General features: G+C 43.5%; 1 long non-coding RNA gene across 1 annotated transcript in view; it reads right to left on the bottom strand.

Moving 5' to 3' along the window:
• The window catches only part of LOC123365952, a 104,521-nt gene that overhangs the window by 59,237 nt on the left and 24,566 nt on the right, over positions 1-20,718 (bottom strand). The window contains exon 2 of the long non-coding RNA XR_006577851.1: positions 4,934-4,987. This is a non-coding gene — a long non-coding RNA (uncharacterized LOC123365952). The remainder of the gene's footprint in view (positions 1-4,933; positions 4,988-20,718) is intronic.

Below are 20,718 nucleotides of genomic sequence, written 5' to 3'. Positions count from 1 at the left end.
TTTAAGCTGTCTCTTCAAATAAGAAGCCATAGACAACCAAGGGCCTCTGTGCTTTAAGAGCTGTCAGTAATTGGCTACTTTCTTAGCAAATGCTTAGCTCCTTTGACCCAGCTTGCACTCTTAAAAGCAACTACTTTCCAGTAAAGACTGTTTGAGGGTTTTTTCCCCACCATGCACCAGAATTTAGGAAACTGCAGCAACTAACTCTATTCTACATGCACGCACTACCCTCTACCCCTATACCCTCAGAATTGGGTGTGTATTTATACAGAGTGTATATACAATATTAAAGAGAGGCATTTTCCACAATAGAGACAAGCTAACAGCCAAGCAGTAGATTAGTCTTATCACTCTTCTGCAGTAACCAGGGGGAGAGAGAGGGAAAGAGAGCAAAGCAATTTCTGCCAGAGCAGCAGATGACAAAGCTGTTGCCTGACAAACAAAAAATAAAGTGAATTTTCCCTCTTTCTCCAACTCATTCCCCCTTCAGCTTCCTGTTTGTTTGTTAAATTTGGCCTTTTGTCTTTTTTCCCTTTAAAAAAAGAAAGACGTGACCGAAGTGGAAGAGGAGGAACAGGAGTGGGAAACGTCTCCCCCTCCCCCACTGCCTTTATCGAGCTAGGCAAAAGCATGTCAGCAGTGGAATGACAGAAGCCATCAAGCACCTGACAGGAAGGCAGGTGGGTGAATTGGGTGGACACGGTATCGGCTGGGGCCATCAGCACGTTCTGCTGCCTATCAGTGCTGTGCCTGGCAGCTGGGGAGATACATTTAGATAAAGCAGCCAGCAATCATTGATAACAAGTCCCTCAAATGTCAGGCAGCACAAAGGGCAGCATTGATTGCTGCTGTACAGCCCGCCTTTCCTTTTCTTTGGCGCTCTATTTTTCCCCCCTCTTTTTAATATAGCAAAGACTCTGGCTGGGATAATCTGCCTGCAGAAAAGGCCATTGTGCTGCTACACGCATTGTATTATTCACTAAATAGAATTTATCAACATTTCTCCAATTCCCTTTCCTTCCCCCTCCCATTCTTTCTCCGTTTCCCGGCTGCTCCCCAGCCGCTTCCTCTCAGCTATTGGTATGATCAATGCAGGGACAAAAAGCAACTCCCAGACCAGACAGATCGGCCCGGGTAGCCTACACTATGGGTTCCCTCCTCCCTCTTCCACAGTTTTGGACAGGCGTCCAAAGCTAGAGCTGAAATCAACTTCCATTTACCCTGTAAAACAGAACAAGCAGAGTACATTTATAACCTTTTATTACAAGGATTGCCTTGAAAACATAAAGCCAATCAAGGTTTGGATGTTTGCGCCACTGATTTTTTTCCCCCCATGAAGATTAGAGATTTTTATACCACACTCATCACCATAATATCCGAGGACCTTCCTGTAGTGCATTAAGCAATGTGACTGCACATATCACGTGTCTGTTCTCTCAGCCTCACCCCAGAGAGAGAGGAATCTAGAATCTAGAGGAATCTGTCCTGTTTTGATGGGGATTTGTTCAATATACCTGTTGCTATGTGGTTACATTAGAGAAGGCCTGGTCAAAGAAATGCACCTTGCACTTGTGTGGAAAGTGGTGAGGTTTGGGATAATCTTGGAGGGAGTACATGCCACAGTCTCAAACTGCCCTTGGAGAAGGTGCTGTCTCGCCTGCCCAGATAGGCTTTACTCTCATTGTTGAGAGTTTCATCATGCTAGAAGAGGGAAGTTGTCGATCACGGTCTTTGTCCTGGAGCTTTAAACGGTCTATTAGCTATCTTGGGCCAAGACCATGGAGCTGTTTGAAGATAAGAGTGGAGACTTTGAACGTGATTCGAAACTCTGTGGGAAGCCAGAGTAAAGAGCAGAGGACAAATGTGACATGCTCACTGGAGCCTGTGTTGCTGAGGAGACATACTGCAGCATTTTGTATTAGTTTGAGTTTCCTAAGCACTGAAGATTTCATGCCCAGGCGTGTCACATTGCTGTAGTTCAGCGAAGAGGTTACAAAGGCATAAATAACTGAAGCCAGGTCTTTGTTCATCAGGATGGGACAGAGTCTCCTATCCAACTGGAGAGGGTAGAAAGCATTACCCATAGCCTTTGCAACACAATACTCATCATCAGCAACGACTCCAAGAGTACTCCTAGACTCCCCAAATACTTCCCTCTGTCTACCACCATCACCTCTGCTCGGATTAGTCTTGATTCCTCCCGCTCACCCCCTGTTATCCAAGTCCAGCCCTTGGGTCCTGTGAAAACTCACAGTCACTGGTCCCTCAACCCTGTGTGATAACAGAGCAATTCACAGCACCACCTCAGCTGCGGCTGCCATTAGAGCCACCACCCCACTAGGAGTTTTCTCCCAGCCCGCTGTTTGCAGCTGAAGCAGCTTCTCCGCCTAGCAGCAAGTGTGGCCTTTTCCATAAGTGATAGATGAGGGGAAAACAGCTCCATGGTGAGATGCGTGATCTGGTGTAGTGAACTAAGGATAGAATTGAGACCAAAGGATTCCTGCATTATCACCAATGCCCTCCATAGACTTCTTTGAACGTTTCCTCCATTTCCCCATCTGTAAAATGGGCATAATATGTAACTCCCATGCCCATCTCTGAGGAGGAGCTGCAGTGACCAACCAGTCGGTGTTCGTAACATGCTAGATTAATGCTAAAGTTCACCAGAATGTCCACAAAAACTGAGTAGCTCTATACCTCCAGCTTATTTTCAAGCTTCTCTCTTTACCATAAGGCTATCCTCCTTTTTTAGTGAAACTATGAAAGGTCACGTCTATTATAGAGAGAGGCTCAATGGACAGGCATGTGCTCTGCACTCAGATTAATCCTCTCTTTTCTTTTTTTACTGATGTGAATTTCAAGCCAAATTTTGGCTTTAATAATGAACAGATTGTTCCCAGCTATTAAAAAAAGTACAATCCTTGACACTTATAATCACCATTTTAATTATTATAATTTTAGAACTTGTGCTTTGTCAATAATAGGCCTCAAACAAAAAATATAGTGTCCCCAGAGAGCTAAATGAAAAGTGGTTTTGTCTCAGATGTTTCCTATAATTTTGGCTATTTGATCTGATGCAGTTTTATGCTTTTATTGTTTTAGCTCTTAGTGTTTTGCATGTAAAACCTTTCCGGGAGGGATGACACACATTGAGGGCCACACCCAATTCCCAGAACACATCCCAAGTAACCAGCTGTGCTGTGGGCACTCCTGAGACAGGCAGGAATCCTCCTCAGGGACCACAGAGTAGCTGCTGAACTGAGCCACAACCACTAATGCAATCTCTAAGCTGCAGCAGCAGTTGTGGCTCCTATACTGTGATCTACAGGGACAGGAAGAAATTCCCAGAAGATCCATGCAGTGATAGATCCACCAGCTCCCCACACACTCAGTGGGAGCAGCAGAGCTCTGTAAAGCACCAGGGGTAGAGACCACTTGCCATGGGCTGTGACATTCCGGACCTCTTCCTTCCCTGCACAATGGAACCATACTTTGTTCCATAGCTGCCAGGGGATGCCTGCAGTAAGATTAAGGTAGAATTTGCCCCTTAATAAAAATCATTATTAATTCAGGAGGGTGTCAGGGGCAAGGCCGTGGGATGTTCTGGTTCAAGGAAATGAAGATTTGCAGTTTGAAAGATCATTGGATGATGCTGTCTAAAGACAAGTTTGCAACTGGGGAACAGGAAGGAGAGAATGTGTCTTTTCAGAAGTGGTTGCTTTGATCAGAGTCATTCACTCTGGAGAATGGAATATTGAATTCCTTTTGTAGTCAGCCCAGGCTTAAGCAGTTTTGAGTCTGGCTGCGGTTTGTGGACTTGTGAAACATGAGTAACCCTCCCACTTTCCCTCCTCCTTTCTTCCTTGACTTAGGGACTTTCAGAGGGTATTATACAGCTTGACCTGGGAAACAGGGCTTTGTAAAACTTGTTTGGACATTGCTCATGCATGGATGGCCATGCAGTGGAGTACAGTAGAGCTACCCTCACTGGTGATTTGAATGAATGAGTCCTCATCAGTGTGTGGGTATAGGGAGTGGGGCAGGAAAGATGTGACATGTTACCCAGTTTAGAATCAGGATAGGATTTCTGTCATTGAAGGGAAACTACCTGAAGCAGAGATGTATTAAACTCTCCTTGATCAAGGAGAAAGTTTGCAGTTCAGTTTTCAGTGAGTGCCAGCTTTCTCAATTATCCTGTATGCCTGTTAATGCTGATGTAACCAACTCTGCCAGTTTTTCCATTGCAAACCGCTATTTTCCAGAGGACTGGTGGGCCTGCTATATGGCTCCTAAACAATATGAAGAAATACTCCCAATTCCTTTACCTGACACAATCCTTTCACCTCTCTTTCTCAGCAGACACAAAGCTGCACCATCCCTTTTCAGCTGCTTCTCCGTGTGCCTTAGCCTGTGCCTCACCCATGTGTGTCTCTCTTAGCAACAGCTAAGATAGGCCTTTGTTCCAAAGCTTTTCATGAGACAAGCCTGAGCATGTTTAGGTAGCCAAGCCTTTAAAAGCAGTTTCCCTCAAAGCTACCAGTACAAGTAGTAGTGATCTTATTTATATTAGGAGAGCTCCTCAGACAGGAAACAAGACCCCACTGTGCTAGTCATTGTATGTGTGTATACACATACTGCAAGAGAGAGTCCCTGCCTCAAAAGGGTCACAATCTGAGGCCTTGTCCACAAAGTTTGACAGAACTGGTCACTATAATTACATGGTTATAACTGAACTGAAAGTCTGCATTCACACCGGTTTGTCTCAAGCAGGTCAAGCTGCTTCCCGCATGACATTTTTGAGCAAAACACATACAATGTTTGCCTGCAGAAGATTTTGATTTTGCAGAAACTGCATTTTCTGTCCCAGGAGCCAGACCTAGACTGTGGAACTGTCCCTCGCAACTAAACACAAATATAAAAAAACAAACCTCACCTCTTTGACTTGGCTCTTCCTCAGGAAGTCCTGTGCACACAGCCCACTCACCCACTAAAAAAACAAAAAAGCAATATGAACTATAAACTAATTAAACAACTTCTCCTGCAGACTGAGGAGGAGGGAGAGAGTTTAATACAAAACAACAGGTCAGCTATTCAGAAATATTTTTTCATTTTGCGCTTGGGGATGTAACAGCACATGGGGAGAAAGTGTGGCAAGAGAGAGGAAAGGACCTGATGACAATTAAGCGTTGATGAAGAAGTCGAGCTGAGAGCTACAAAAAGGTCTATGGTGGACAGGGGCAGCTCTACGTGTTTTGCCTCCCCAAGCACTGCCGGCAGGCTGGCTTTGGTGGCTTGCCCGCAGGAGGTCCCCGGTCCCGCGGCTTCGGGTCTGCCAAAGCCACAGGACCAGCGGACCCTCCGCAGGCATGCCGCCAAAGGCAACCTGCCTGCCACCCTCGCAGCAACTGGCAGAGCGCCCCCCGTGGCTTGCTGTCCCAGGCACGCGCTTGGCGTGCTGGTGCCTGGAGCCGCCCCTGATGGTGGAATAGTTATGCTGGGTCAAGAAGGCATAGAGAAGAAAAGAATCTAAAGAGGGATGGTAAAGAAGGGTTGGATATAAGAAAGAGTTAAAATCCCCCCAATAAATGTTAAAATACGTTTTTTAAATCGGTGAGAAAATAACCTTGTGTTGAATCTCTACCCCACTGCTTTGCCTGTATTAGAACTGGGCAAATGTAAAGAAAAACAAAATTGCTATTAGTCAGAATTTTTAATTGAACTTGTTACCACCATAGTCATGATCCTTGTGTTTGCCTTCTGCAAACATTCAAGCCTTTGAGTTTTCTGGGCAAAAATTTCAAAGTCAGACACAAGTGTTCACAGAAAATGAATTCTCAATTCAGACCTTCACATCAGAAGATTTTATCCAACCTGTCAACTAAATAATACAGCTCCAGTTTGGAGCATTCATGATCAATCAATCCAATAAAAATTAAATAAATATGAATAAAGAATACATTTGAAGAAATCGTGATCTCCTTATAGTTTTTCCTGTGAGCAGAGACAGACTATGTTTGCAGAATAATTATTCCTTGTTCACTTAGCTCTACTCTTTATGTTGTCTACTGGAGGAAATGCTCCAAGGGTGCTCTGTACCTGGCAGGAGTTGCTTGCCTTTTGCAGGATCCAGCAATGTGCAGCCAACATTTTAATGTGGTGTTCCTTCAAGGAGCTTCTGCCTCTGTCAGCAATACTTGGGACACTCCCTAGGTAAAGCATTCTTTTGCCACCCCCTAAGCAGAGCAGTTTTTTATATGCCCAGGTTCTCCAAACTCCATACTGGGGCTGGGTGGGCAGGCACTGGGGAGGAGAAAGGTAGGTTTCTGTGGCTGCAGGATTCCCAATCAAATGCAGCAGCACCTTAGCCATTTCCTCACCATCTCTCCCTAGTATGCTGCTGCAGGAGGAAGCTGGGGACAATTCATCCCACACGCACTCCTATATGTACCAGTGGTGGACACAAAAGTAGAGTGAATAAAAGTTTCCCAAATGAAATCTGGAACCATGCAGCAGGAGAGATGGACAGGCTTTTCCTCCACAACCCCATCCACCAACACTAATCCCTCTACTCTCAAGTCAGGTTTCCCCACAAGCCATGCTGCCCTCCAAGGATTCTGCCCTCTAACCATTCCCCCCAAAACTAAACCACTCAAACTCTGTTGTCCTCCCCTAGCCACATCCCTGCTCCTCTCCTGCTGGCCTGAGTGTGGTACAGCTGGCTCACTGTGAGGCTGGGCATTTTAACCAGCAAAGCCAGGCTTAGTACTTCTTGACAGTCTAGCGGTTCAGGCCTGGTACTCAGAAGAGCTGGGCTCAGTTCTCTGTTCCATCACACTCTACCTGGGACAAGGCAGGCAGTGTCTCAGTCCCGCATTTGAGAAATGAGGATAATGGTGCGTCCCTATCTCACAGTCTGTTTTAAGATTAAGGACATTGTAGAGATGATGTGATGCTCAGATACTCTGGTAATGAAGTCCATAAAGATACCCACTGCAAAAAAGTAACCATTGAAGTCCTGTCTATCATTCCTGTGCGACTATGTATGGGGCCAGGCTAAAAATTTTGTGGCGTGTCAGCATGATGTTCTTTGGGGTACACCCCAAACTTAAAGTCATTTTGCATAAGTGACCATAAGGTCCCACCCAGCCTCCTGCTGCAGATGTGCTGAGCAACTATTTTCACCCCTACAATCAGTTAACATTTCCAAGGCAATCTTTCTAAGCACAAGGACCAAAAGCCTTCTTTAACTAAAGAAAAGGTTTTGTCAACAAGGGGCTTGCAAGGCCCAGGAGCGGCAAAAGCTTCCTAAAAGAAAGGAGGCCACCAGTGCCTGAACCATGGTTCCACCTCAGCCACCCACCCACCCACCCTCCCTAAAACCCTGCCCTGGCACTGCCCATTCCCCCAAGGCCCTGCCCTCATGTGGCCCATTCTCTCAAGGCCCTGCCCCCACTCTGTCCCCACCGTCCTGTTGCTCGCCCTTGCGAATGGTAAAAAGTGATGGGGCCATGGCCTGCTGTCCACCCCACCCCCAATTCTAGCACCCCTGCCTCCTGTAGCTCATCAGTGGTAGATCAAGTCCTTAAGCCTCAGTCCTACAAACCCTTTTAAACATGTGAGCAACTTCACTCACATGAATAGTCCTTCTGAAGACAGTGTGACTACTCCGAACCTTGCAGTTAAGCATGGTGTGTATGTCTTTGGAGCACCAGGGCCTTAGAGACTGAACTCTTTGGAAGAAAGGTCCCTGACCCCACATGTCTGTAGCACTACAGCTGATTTTTCAAATGCACCCTTTCTTAAAAGAAAGAAAATCACCCCAGAAGACCCATACAAAATAAAAATTCCACGTATGAAGGAAAAAGCCGTTACAGCTTTCATTTGGCCCTCTGTGCCTAGGTACAGGAAGGATTTGTTAGAGTGAAATGAGCCCACACTGACCCAGCAACCAATCACCCATTCCCAGCAAATGCTCCCTGGTTCAAAAATAGATGGCGCCATCCAGTTATGTAGCTGTGAATAGTCAGGCAGTAAGACTTACTGGTAATTAGTCAATAGGCGCTCAAAAGGAGGGAGGTTTAATAGGTAGTTAACTCCTGGTTTGCCTGTGAGAAGAGGGGGAGAGCAGCAGCAGGGAGGCAGCAAGCTAGCTAGCTCAGGATAGCTAGATACTCAAGGAAACTGAGATCAGATTAATATTTGTGTGTGCATGAGTGCATGTATAGGATTTTATTTGAGGGGAAATGTGTGAAATTTTTTATCCACTTTCTAATGCTTTATAGTGCTGTAGCGCACCCGGTTTCTGCCAGAGCAGTGTCTTGGAATGACAGCCTGGTTGGGTTTTCCCCTCACTCATTCTCACCACCATTTCTGTAGCTGTCACCCTCTTCACCACAGCATAGAACAAATTCCCTACCAACTGAGCAAAGATCTGACATTCTATTTCTGTTGCTCACTCTGCTCCCTGACACAGAAGCTAGAAATCAGAAACAAGGAGCTAAGATCAATTGCATCAAGTAAAAAAGAGAAAAAAAAGAAAATAAACATTCAGAAATCTAAAAATACAAGTGGTTTTTAACAATAAAACCCCAATTTCAAAAGAATATTCAATTGTGGCTGGCATCTTATGAGTGGATAAAATGCTAATGTTCACAGACAGACAATGCCTCAATAAAGAAGGAGAAAGAAATTGTTCATCTCTAATCAGGGCTGATTTAGACTGTGGTGTGCCTGCTGTATCTTCTAGGCTCCTTTTCAATCCAGTATCCTAACTGGAGTCTCAAATACAGAGAGGAAGAATGCCAATGATTCAGGTAAAACCAGAAAAGGTGTGGGCAAGATTGGACTGCAACACAGTTCAAGTGAAGCCAAAGTAGCAGATCCTACCACCTAATGAGACAGGGAAGGGAGCTCTCACCTCTGAAATGCAGGCTTCCTTAGCAGATTTGGCATCACGGCTGCTGTAGCTTGCAGGCAGGCATTCACTTGCTATCCCATTAAAGCAACTGGATGACGCCAAGCTTTGAACATCAGGCCCTGTCACTGCAAACACAGCACAACCGCCCTGCAGCAATGCCACTATCATGGCAGCAGTGAATTGTCTGAACACTGGCAGCACAATTCTTAAGAAAACCAGCAAATATGACAGCACTCGGATATGAATATGGAGACAAAGCAGAAGCTGCAGACAGGAATTTATGAAGTGCAAGCCAAGATTGAAAAATAACATTTTGCAGAGGATTTTTTTTTAATTGCAATTGTTGATTTGGCCTGGTTTGTAGTAAATTTTTGAGCAGATTTGATGAGATGACGGTGGTGACGTACTAAGCGCCGGCTGCAACCTAGTACTGTGCTGATAGACTCTCCATCAGGTCCCCACCTAGCTGCAGCTCTGCCAGCGCACCTCATTGCAGATCTTTAAACACTCCTGTCCTGGAGGTCTTTAGACATCCTAATGCTGTGATGGAGCTCTCCTGAGCACAGCCTGCTAAAACAAAGTTCCCCTTCAAAACCATGATCCGACTGAACCGTCTAGTTGATATCACAGTCACACACCACCTTCCTCTATGGAAATGTCCTACAGAATCAGACCAAAAAAATTATAACTTTTCTATAGAATTTAATGGAGAAACAGATCCCCACTTTAGAACGCTACTGGATGGTTAAAACAAAACAAACAAAAAAACCACCTATGTAAAAACAAACTGATCTATTACATTCTCTAGATTTTAGAGTATTTTCTGTGGAATGAACAGTCTGTACTTCAGACATGTTACATATGTTGTGTAATCATTACTTTTATCTGTATTTTCTTATTGCTCATGTTTCAGGTTTAAAAAAAAAGTCCCTGCCACAAGTTCAAACATGCACTCTGTTTATGTTTACAGTTCTTAGCACACTAGAGCCATGATCTCCAATTAGGCCCTCCAGGCACTACTGTAATAAATAATAAAAGCAACTTTTTGGTTTTGTTTGTTAGATTTTGTAAGACTTTTCCATAAGGGGGGAAAAACTAGGGTGGCAGAGGGTATTTACTTATTTAAATAATATACTTTTAGGGAGTAGTAAAGTCTTATGATGTCTTTCAAGTATTTAGAAAGTACCGGTATTTAGTACATCAGAAAAAGCGATGAATAAAGATTCCCGCCTCCAGTAGCTCAGGCTTCTATTGATATCACAAAACCATTAGAGCATCAGTCATTACCACGATGTTATTAAAATCCATTAGCAGGTATATAGGCAGATTATAGCTTTATTTTCTTTCTAGTATATATTACATACTATATCGTATGTAGAGTCCCATCACTTTAAACATGCAATCAAGCTGCATCTTCCACAGAAATGCTGCAGTTATCTTGGACTCACCCTTTCAGAGGAGTGAGTCCCTAGAGGCAACTTGTGAAGTTTGATTTGCAGTTTTTGTAAGAGACTAGTTTAGTCAAATAGATCTTTGTAATTGAGACTGGAGCTTTGAAAGCAGCCACAGGGACTCACTTCTTAGAGGGAGCAAATCCAAGCTGGGAGACAGGGTTTGGCTGCTCCTGTATGAGCCTACAAATGTCAACACATTGTCCCAGCAAGACTTGACATTGATGTGATAGAAGGGGCTTCGCTTCAGCTGGGCCAGAATAGACATGTTTCTTATTGGCAAGGCAGAGTTGAATTCCTGAAGCAGAATTCAAATTTAGAGGAGAAAGGCTGTGTGAAAATCTGAATATCACCAAAAGCCCCCTAACATCTGAATGCAAAGTTGAAATCCTGTCAACTTGTCAATGAAAAGACAGCACATAGATTGTGAATCCCTTGGCTTGGGTCTTCTTCTGTATCTTGTGCAGAAGAAAGAACCCTGTCACCATTTAAATACAAATAAAATAAGGGATGGCAACAATATAGTAAAACTTTTCCAGACGTCTAATAAAACATAACAAAAAATGTTTGTAAAACAACTTTATTACCCTGGTCCTTAGTCCACTAGCCCCTAAATAGTCCCCAGGGCTGCTTTACATTGCACCAGCTAGTAGCAGTCCTTAGTGGCAGTCATAGCAGCTGGGGATTGGCTGGATGTACTGGTTTCCCAGCCACATTCCTTTTCCTTGGCCATGCCCGCTATGCTGGAGGCCAGGATGGGAGGTGACGCAGGAACTACTCTTCCACCAGAGGAATCCTCAGGACCTGGCTTGCTAGTGTTAGCTGCAGAAAGACATGTAGTGTCACTTACCAATGGACACCAACTTCCCAGTTACACTAACGTCCTCTACACAACTGATTGGACAAAAGCCTCCACCACATTCTCTGGACTCAAAAGAGGACCCTTGACTGACCCTTTCCCTCTGTATTCAAGAGATAACAGTTTCTGTGCTTCATTCCCCTGTCACTAGCAAACTAAATGAAAAAGTTGGGAGGACAAGGCTATGGTGGTGTTACACATGTTAGGACTGTCCTCTGGTATCCATGGGGGGCCCAAAGACCTCATTTGGGCAGACCACTCTCTCTCACTGGAAGTCTTGAAATCAAAATTAGAGGTTTTTCTAAAAAACCTTTAATTCAAACAGGAATCAGTACAGCGAAGTCCGATGGCCTGTGTTATACAAGAGGTCAGATTAGACTATCACAATGGTCCCTTCTGGCCTATGAGTCCCTCCATTGCTACCACTCTTGTTCATCGTTTGGGTTGATGACCAGTAAAGGCAGATAAAGGTAGAACAATTCTTCATTAACAGAGATGCATGGGACAGTCCCATGACCCTCCCACCCAAACCCCTGCTGCAGACTGCTAACAGGATCTTACCATCCCCTTGCAATGCTGCCATCTTTCATGGTTTTATCACAAGTCTTGTGATTTTTGGTGTATTCCTTAAAGCCCCAGCTCTCGGAATCAGGAGATTACATGAAAATATGCTTTCCTTTAAAAAAAAAAAAGGAGTTTAATGCCCTTATGGTTGTTTTTTGTTTTTTTGTTTTTTTTAAAAAGGGGAAAAAAAAGATTGAAAACAAAAGCAAGTGCCGCTTAAAAACCTCAGAAGCCAGAAGGCAGATAAAAAAAATCATGTATTTTAAGTCAGTCTCAAGCTTTTGGGGCCTGACTGATTATTTTTGAGTGTCCTTGCCAACTCTGAAGGCCTACGTACATACACCCAAAACATAGTTACTAATTTATTTGTGACAATGATGAATTGTACTCAGTTACTGGCAACACAATGTCATCAAAATAAAATGAAACCAAGAACCTACTGGTTTGAAGTTTGCTTGTGAATCCAGAGCCAGGCAATATTCACATCAAATCTAGTTTTGGAAGGAAAGGTTCACACACCTCTGCATGTGGCCCTGACAGTCATAAAGGTAACCCGGCCAGGAATCACCCATTAGTCTGTGCCATTCTTGGTGAGCATAAGGCTGGTCTACACTGGGAACTTATATCAACATAGCTACATCACTCAGGGCATGAAAAATCCACACCCCTGAGAGACAGAGCTATGCTGACCTAAGTTGCAGTGTAGATAGCAGTAGGTTGACAGAAGAATTTTTCCACTGACCTAGCTACCATCTCTTGGGAAGATGGATTACCTATGCTGATGGGAGAACCCCTCCTGTTGGCGTAGGTAGTGTCTACACTGAAGTGCGGCAACTGTGCCACTGTAGAGATTTAAGTGTAGACATACCCTAAAGGCTTGTCTTTACTGCAAAAGTAACTCAAGTTATAACTTGAGTATTGTCCCTACCTTGACTCTCATCAACACACAGAACCCCTTAATGTGAGCATAGTGGAGCTTTTAACTGAAGTTGGCTGACTTATTGGGCCCGATAGACTACTGCACAACTCATTAACTCCATTACAGTGCCGCTAGTCCTCCAATGCCTTCCCACAATGCCCCAGTGTTTCCACAGAGGATAGACAAGTTTTTCCACAATGCACTGCGAAAGAATTCCTTCTGCAACTCAGCTTACTACACTAAGAACTATGGGGCATGCCCCCGGAAGTCTTAGTGCCACGCAGAAGATGGTGCAGCAACTTGAAGATGTCCCAGTGTGGCCACTCACACTCAAGAGGAGTCTACTTAAATGTAGAAAACTCAGGCTAACTCTACCCTGTATGACGACATACCCTGTGGAGTTTACTCCTCCTCCGCTTCCCTTCCATAATGTTTGCTGACTCCAAGTTGCATCAGTCCAGAGACTGGAGAATAAATTCAACTCAAAGTCACTCATGAAGCTCATGTCACCCACATGCCAATGAATTAAAGCATTCATACAAAACCCAGATAGTTTCAAACCTTCAATTCACTCTGAACAATTAATGACCAGAAACTCCAATTTCATGTTAATTGGTTTTAATTAAAAATAGTTTTCCCCCCAGCCTTATCTACAAAGGCTTATTGTCAGTATAGCAGCAATCTAATCTCTGAATTCCTTACATTATATGCTTTACCTCTGCAGTTAAATAATAAAGTAAATCTCAGACCTGAATGGTTTTTTGGAGGAAAAATACAGACTACAAAGTTATACAGAACAATAGGAAATTCATTTCAGAACTCACTTATCCATAAAAGGCAGCCCTCCATCCTCACCCTCCAAAACGAGGCAATAACCCAAAGATTTTATCCAACTAAAATCTAAAGAAGTCAGCTCTTCCTCTGGCTGCACATCACAAGGTGCTCTCATGAAACTACTGATATTGCAAAGTCATCCACTAGGTGATTGCAGCATCAACAATCAAGAAGTTGGAGGATTATAAGTGGTACGACTTTCAGTCTATGAGAAACCGTAACCTTCTGGTCTGGAGGAAAGGAACAGAACAAAGGAAGCAGCAATCCCTGGACATGTCTGGCGACTAGTGAGCAAACTTGGAGACTATAAAATAATGCAGGCAACATATTGCAGTTTCAGTAAGAGGAAAATGAGCAATGAGAAATAGCAAAGCAACTCTGAGTTGAGTTCCCAAACATTGCCTCTTACTAGATTTGTATTTCATATCCTGCTTTATATTCTGTTTTTCCGGAATCAAGGATTTTTGTTTTGGTGGAGGCAGAGGCTTAAGCAAGGAGAAGAGGACTAGAGAAATGAAAGCTAAAAGGTTGATTGGGGGGGGAAAAAAATCTCAATTTACTGTTTCCTATTGTATTCTCAGAAACTCCATTCTCTGATGTATTTGTCATTCAAAACTGTGGAGAGATGATTTTCCTCTCAGCAGTTTACAAACTGCAGGGAAAAGGTTATGGAAAATAATATAACATATACTTTCCTAGCACCACCAGAAGATCTCAGAGTGCTTTACAAGCACTGAGTGAGACTGTGGCCTATCTTTATGACATGGCACAGGGGAGAATGAGGGTACAAAACTTCCCCTGTGAGGGTTACCCACATAGGCGCCAACTTTCCCTGGCGCTGGTGGGTGCTCGCGAGCCCCCACCCCTGGCCCTCCCCCTGCTCTGCCCCCATTCCAACCCCTTCCCCAAAGTCTCCGTCCCAACTCTGCCCCCATTGGACCCCTTCCCCAGCTGTTTCGCAGCGCAAGCGCTGGGAGCTAAGGGGGAAAAGCAGGCACGTGGTGCTATCAGGGGGGAGGTGGCAGGGAGCTGGGAGGGGGGGCAGGGAGCTGCTGGTGGGTGCTGAGCACCCACCAATTTGTCCCTGTGGGTGCTCCAGCCCCGGAGCACCTACGAATTGGTGCCTATGGTTACCCACCTCATGGGTCGGTGAGTGGTTGGGGCTGATGAGAAGGGAGAATAGCCTCTGCAGGACCACTACTCTCTCCTATTCAGGTGAGTAGAGAATGGGTGGAACCTTGACTCACCCCTCACTTCCTCCAACACACTGGCCAGTAGCATTGAGAGAAGAGTAGTCTGCTCCTGGTATAGACAAGTAAGCAGATTACTTCCCCCCAGAGCACAGGGGAACCACCGAGGGAAATGGAACTCCCATCAATGTGCTACTCCTTGCTCAGGGCAGATCTAAGGTGACAATCTACCCCACAGAGATTGACACATAAAAGCAATGCATCACTTTTTATATGCTGCACTACGTGTGCAAAGCCCTTTCCAAGCGAGGTTCCTGTTCTGTAACCAGCTATATGACAGTGGATCTTTGCACCCACTCAGAATCCCATTGAAGTTGCTGGGGGTCCATCCAGACGGATCCAATTGCTGTAATGAGGTCTTCCCCCTAATTAATAATTAACTATTACATGTAGAATTGTCATATAGAGGTAGGCAAGCATTATCACCATTTGACATTGGGAAAAAAGCGCACAGATGTTATGCCAGTTACCCACCCAGAAAGTCAGCAGAAGAGCCTGCAATAGGATGTAGGTTTCTGACCCAAAGTCCTGCAGCTATGGCAGCTGCACGGGGCCACCCTTCACCCTCTCCTCAGCACTGGTAGTAAATTCAGTCTAAGCTGTCTGGGGTGTTTTTGTTTGACTTACACCAGGCCCCATCAGTTTTCAGAAATAGTCCCCTTCCCACATAAACCCGAAGTCACATTCTGCTTATATACAGATTTATTTTATTTTGGGGATTAAAAAAAATCTGTTCATTGAATCAAGCCTCAGCAGTAACTAGTTTTCCCCTGCAAACTTTAACAATGATTCTTACAAAGCAGCAGCTGGAAACCAATAGCTCCAGAGCCTTTCTGGAGAAGGTACCCTTACTTGGAAGGTCAGTCATCAGATGGAATTCATTTTTCACCAGAGACAAGAGAAGTGTTGAAGTCTTATATATCAGGATGGTGTTAGAAGCCAGTTCTCTCCCATTTGCAAAACTCTGACAATTCCTTCCTCTTCCAGAGAAAAATGTAACGAAATCATTAAATAGGACTACATTATTAGAATTGTTCCATAGCCTTCTTTAATTAAAGAGTCAACCCCCCCTACCTATCCTGAAATATAATGACAATCCAGTTGTCATGGACCATGTAAGCAGAAACAATACATCATAACACCTTCTTTTGTTTTACAAGTTCTGTATCACTTTGTCAGTCACATCCTTAAGTAGCCTGCCTAGGGGCTTATTGGCAAAGCAGATTGTTGCCTCATGGGAATCCTACTTCGTACTGGGAGTATCCTCATGATTTTCTCCCCAGGTGTCAGTGGTGCTGACCAAACAATATGGAGCTAAGATTTGGGATATGAAATTAAAACAGCAGCTGTCTGCTTTATAAGTGACTTGTGAGGTGGCTGGGTACCAACACATCAGTCTTCTTGGAATGTAAGCTCTTTGGTGCCAAAACTGTTTTATTGTGTTAGTACAGAGCTTAGTACCATGGGGTCCTCATCCATGACTGTGTTTCCTAGGCACTGCAATAATAATCTTGGAGGTAGGTCACCAGCCAGCCAGTCTTGTCAGATGTCAAGGGTAGCCATGAGAGTTTTTTACTAAAGTTTCTGAGGAGGAGAGTCAGTGATGTGAAGGGGGAAAAGACAGGGCTAGAACAAATTGCTTCACAAGCAAGGAAGTTTATGGGGAAGCTGGTAGGGCTGGGAACTCAAATTGGATATCCTTTTCCATCAGGTCCTGCTGCCAAAAGCAGGAAGAGAAATCAAGCCATGAGTTGCCTGTCAATCTGATCTCACTGCTGAGGGGGTGGGGGAGGGGAAGACTCTAAACAAGTTATAGGTGGAGCCCTAAGCGCCTGCTTATCTTACTTGCACTCTTACAGTGGCGGGGGCAGAGCAAAGTGAGAACAAAAGCCAGATAACTAAAGTTTGAATTTTATGAGGGATTTTCACAAGCCAGGAAAAGAAAATCTCAACTGGTTTCAAGTTACCAGCCTAAGTTTAGGCAAATTTGCAAACCTTTGTAAAAACCCAAGGCAACTGTTGGCAATCTTAGGTCAAAGTTTCAGGTGAATCTTGGGGCTGAACTATGCTCTTTTGTGAGAACTGGCAATAGTTACTCAATTGTCTATTATAATTTTTCCACCCAAAACCAGGCAAAAGTTAGTAGTTCAGCCAGGATTTACTTAACATTTAGAGATATTGTCTCAACCCAATACGCAGGATCGAAGAATAGATGCTAACCAAAAGAAAAAGGCCTGCATGACTCTTTGTGAAACAAAAGGCATTCAGTTTTGTGCAGGCACATTAACTGTACATAGGAATTATATTAAGGCCCACAATCCAAGCAGAGCTGCCTGGGGGAATTCACCAGAGGTAAGGGAAGGATTTTTGCCTGCCCACTCCAAACCCACTCCCCCGTATACCAATTGCTCATTTACCAATTAAAACTTCTGGAAGCTTATAAGCTCTTGTAAAATGTTAGTTGAAATTGCATTAACCAAGACAATCGTGACTCACTTCTCTCCCTTGTCATCTTGGCAGTTTAAAAAAAAAAGTGGGGGGGAAGGTGGGTGTAGGTGAGGATTTATAATAAATATCTTAAATAGCTACCAGGCATATTATTATTTAAATAACTACCAGGCATATCATTACCCAGAGTGACTGTAGCCGATACAATGGGAGCTTATTATTCAACTGATTGAAGAGTTACAAGACTAAGGAATACTAACAATATTAAGTGAATTAAAAAAAAAAGTATCCAAGTATAAAAATGTAGGAAAATAACAGTAAAAATGCAAGTATAGTACATGGAGGAGCTTTAGAGAGCATGCAGAGATTAGCTGAAGCATATACAAACTGTGCACTAGAAGAAGCCACCACCATGCATCGTATTGAACAAGCATTTAAAATTTACTCATAGAATGAGAGCATCTGATGGCCGTGCTGTGAGTCGATGTCCCCAGTTCATTCAGAGACAGCAGCCTTCTGAAGGCTATTCAGAGGATTACCTGAAAAGAGTTGGTGGTGTCAATTCAACTCCTTCCAGACTGTCAAAAAGCCACCACCAGAATTAGGACCTCTGTTAATAATCTCCACTAATCAGACACCAAGGATCAGCTGGGCAGCAAGCCTAAACCACCTCTCTCATCCTCTAAAGAGAACCCCTCCAGGTCAGTGGTAAGACCCAGATTCTGGACAGCACTTATGCATATGCTTAAAATTTAAAGCGTGTACTTAAGTGCTTTCTAGAATAAAAGAATTCAATAGAGAGTCACAATGCTAATTCTGAAAGTTACATGTGACTTCATTTTGCACAGATACAAACAAGGCTGGCCTTTCTGCTTGACTTAACAGGATCTAAACCAGCAGCAGTTCTCTCTCAGCTACTTCAGCACACAGAGTCACAATTAACTAAGGTAATTGGTTGGGTGTCAAGTAATACTGGTTCCACAGTATAGCAAAGAAATGTACTAGCCAGCTAGCAGTAAGAAAAAACAATCTCTAACAAACCCTAAATTTGGCTTACACACAGAATCCTTTCTAAAGTTTTAATTTGATGGGCTCCACCTCACAATATTGTTCCAAGTTAGAAAAAAACATGTCTCTTCCTGTTGCTTTTTGGAATAGGAAGAGAAATAGAACACGGGGCAAGGACAGCTGGTTGGAGGCAGCTGACTGTAGAGAAGGTTGCAGGCAGAGCACCAGAGGGTCTGGAGCAGGAAAAGCAGCCCCTGAAGAGTTGGGCAAAGGAGTTGCAGCTTCAGAATTGGTTTAGGAAAAGGCTACAGAAAGCAAAGCAGCCCAGCTGGAAAATGGTGATACAGCCAATAAATAGTATTGGTTATTGCATCTAATTTAATTACTTGTCTGGACAAATATATTTGAAGTTATTGTACTAGAGTTTCATTTCAACCCTATTATGGTTTTCCCCCGCACACATAAAGGGTGAAAGTACATTTCCGCCAACCTGATTTGTGTAAGATTAACAAAGATGAGAATGAAAGGAAAAGCTCCACGTCCGGTCCCACAGCGTGAGCCTCTCCTCCCACAGCCTGCACAGAACACAACACAAAATGGTGTCTTGTTCTGCAGACAGCATAGCCTTGAGTGATTTAAAGGTGTACTGTAGAGAAAGCAAAATCCATTCTGGGCCAAATAATGGGGGCTATAAGGAATGTTATGGACAGACTTGCAGAAACAAATGTGATGTGCAATGGCACAAGAAGTTAGAAAACCCCCAACAATGCTTTGTAAAACAACCACCAAAATGGACTTGGAAAAGATGTTTCCATTTCTACCACCAGCTCAACTCAGAGTCTCTTAGAAGCTAACATCACAAAGCACATTTTAATTAGAAGCAAGAGATCAGGGCCTACGGTAGGTAAACGTACTGTAGCAGGCACATCTTGGGACTGATTAATATCTCCAGCTCAGGATTTTATGGAGGAAAAGTAAAAAGCCTGCTCCTAAAATTTAAAAAAAGCCCAAGACAGCTATTTAATGAAACAACTGTTCTAGAAATAAAACACAAGATTTTTTTAAACTAGAAAAGAGCACGAGGAAGCTTTTAACACTGAGGTATATTATATAAAAAAAATAAAGGAGTAGGACATGAGAGAATGTAGTGATGAGAGTTTTCTTACCACTACACCTAGCACAGGCTGCTCTGTGGAGCACAAAGACAACAGCTATGTGTCAAATTCTGCCCTAAGTCAAACCCAATGCAACCCCCACTGGCAACATATTTTTCTTCATTTTCACATGCTTCTGCACTTCCAGGTTCTTGCCAGGTGGACAGATTCTTGCATTATATCCAGATTCAAGAGACTGGGGTATTTCAGGTAGTTATCCAATTTCTGGAGTGCACATTGAAGTGGTTAAAGCACTGGACCAGGATCAGGTAATGTGGATTCTATTCCCACATCTGCCAAAGACTTACTGCATGATCTTGGACAAATCATGATCTCTGAGTCTCCATTTCCTCTTCTGTGAAATGGGGGTATTTCCCTATATCACAGAGTTATTGTAAGGCTTACTTCAACAGTGTTTGCAAAGTTCCAAGGTCCTCAAATGCAAAGTGGTATACAAGTGCAACATATTATATTATTGCCCAAACACCAAGGGAATATTTTAGTGAGGAAGAAATGAAAATAATTTCTTTGTACTCCAGATTACAAATTATGGGTACCGCTGCCGAATGTCTCTAGAAAAGAAAATCCAGTGAAGAATCAGAGCCTCCCTTTTGTGAATGCTGTTTCATTATAAATTCATTTTACTTTGAGTCAGAAGACTCAGAAATCTTTTTTGGATTTTGTTTGTTTTGTTAGACTTGTTTCCCTAGCGGTCATATTCCCTTTTGCCAATACTATAAGAACAGAAGTCATAATACTTGGGATTACAAATGATCAAGCTTTCTTAGGTTGCACAGACATTACAACAGATTTAATCTATTAAGGCCATTAGTATTTGCAAAAATATGGAGCAATCATCCTTTGCTAGAGTAAAGAACAAACAGAACACAGTGTTAAGATGTATAAGGCAAAGTCGAAGTCAAAATATTGCAGAGTTGCACACAGATTTTATATTAATCATGCTTTGTGTCTGTTCTCCCCCCCCCCCCATCCTCTTGGGGTCTTTCTTCCCTCACTCTTGTACTGTCCCAGAGACAGAATTCAATCATACTGAATCTAAAACAAATTCCTTATTGAGGCCACTGGACTCGGGCAGAAGTTTTCCATGGCTCTCAAAACTAAGGCTTCTTGTCTTTGCTAACACAAAGGTGGACTTGGAGGGAGGGATTTGACGGGGTGGGAGTTACAGTGAGATAGCAAACGTGATAATTATCTTGATGTAAAATCCTAAATGAGGACAAGGCACTGGTAGTGTTTACCATGAGGTAGCTAGGCAAAGTCAGCATTATCCCCCTTGCCCATAGTGGGCCTTGT

The sequence above is a fragment of the Mauremys mutica genome, chromosome 3, assembly GCF_020497125.1.
Source record: "Mauremys mutica isolate MM-2020 ecotype Southern chromosome 3, ASM2049712v1, whole genome shotgun sequence".
NCBI lineage: Eukaryota > Metazoa > Chordata > Testudines > Geoemydidae > Mauremys > Mauremys mutica.
Note: the sequence above shows the minus strand (reverse complement) of the source record. Positions and strands in the feature narration are given on the sequence as shown.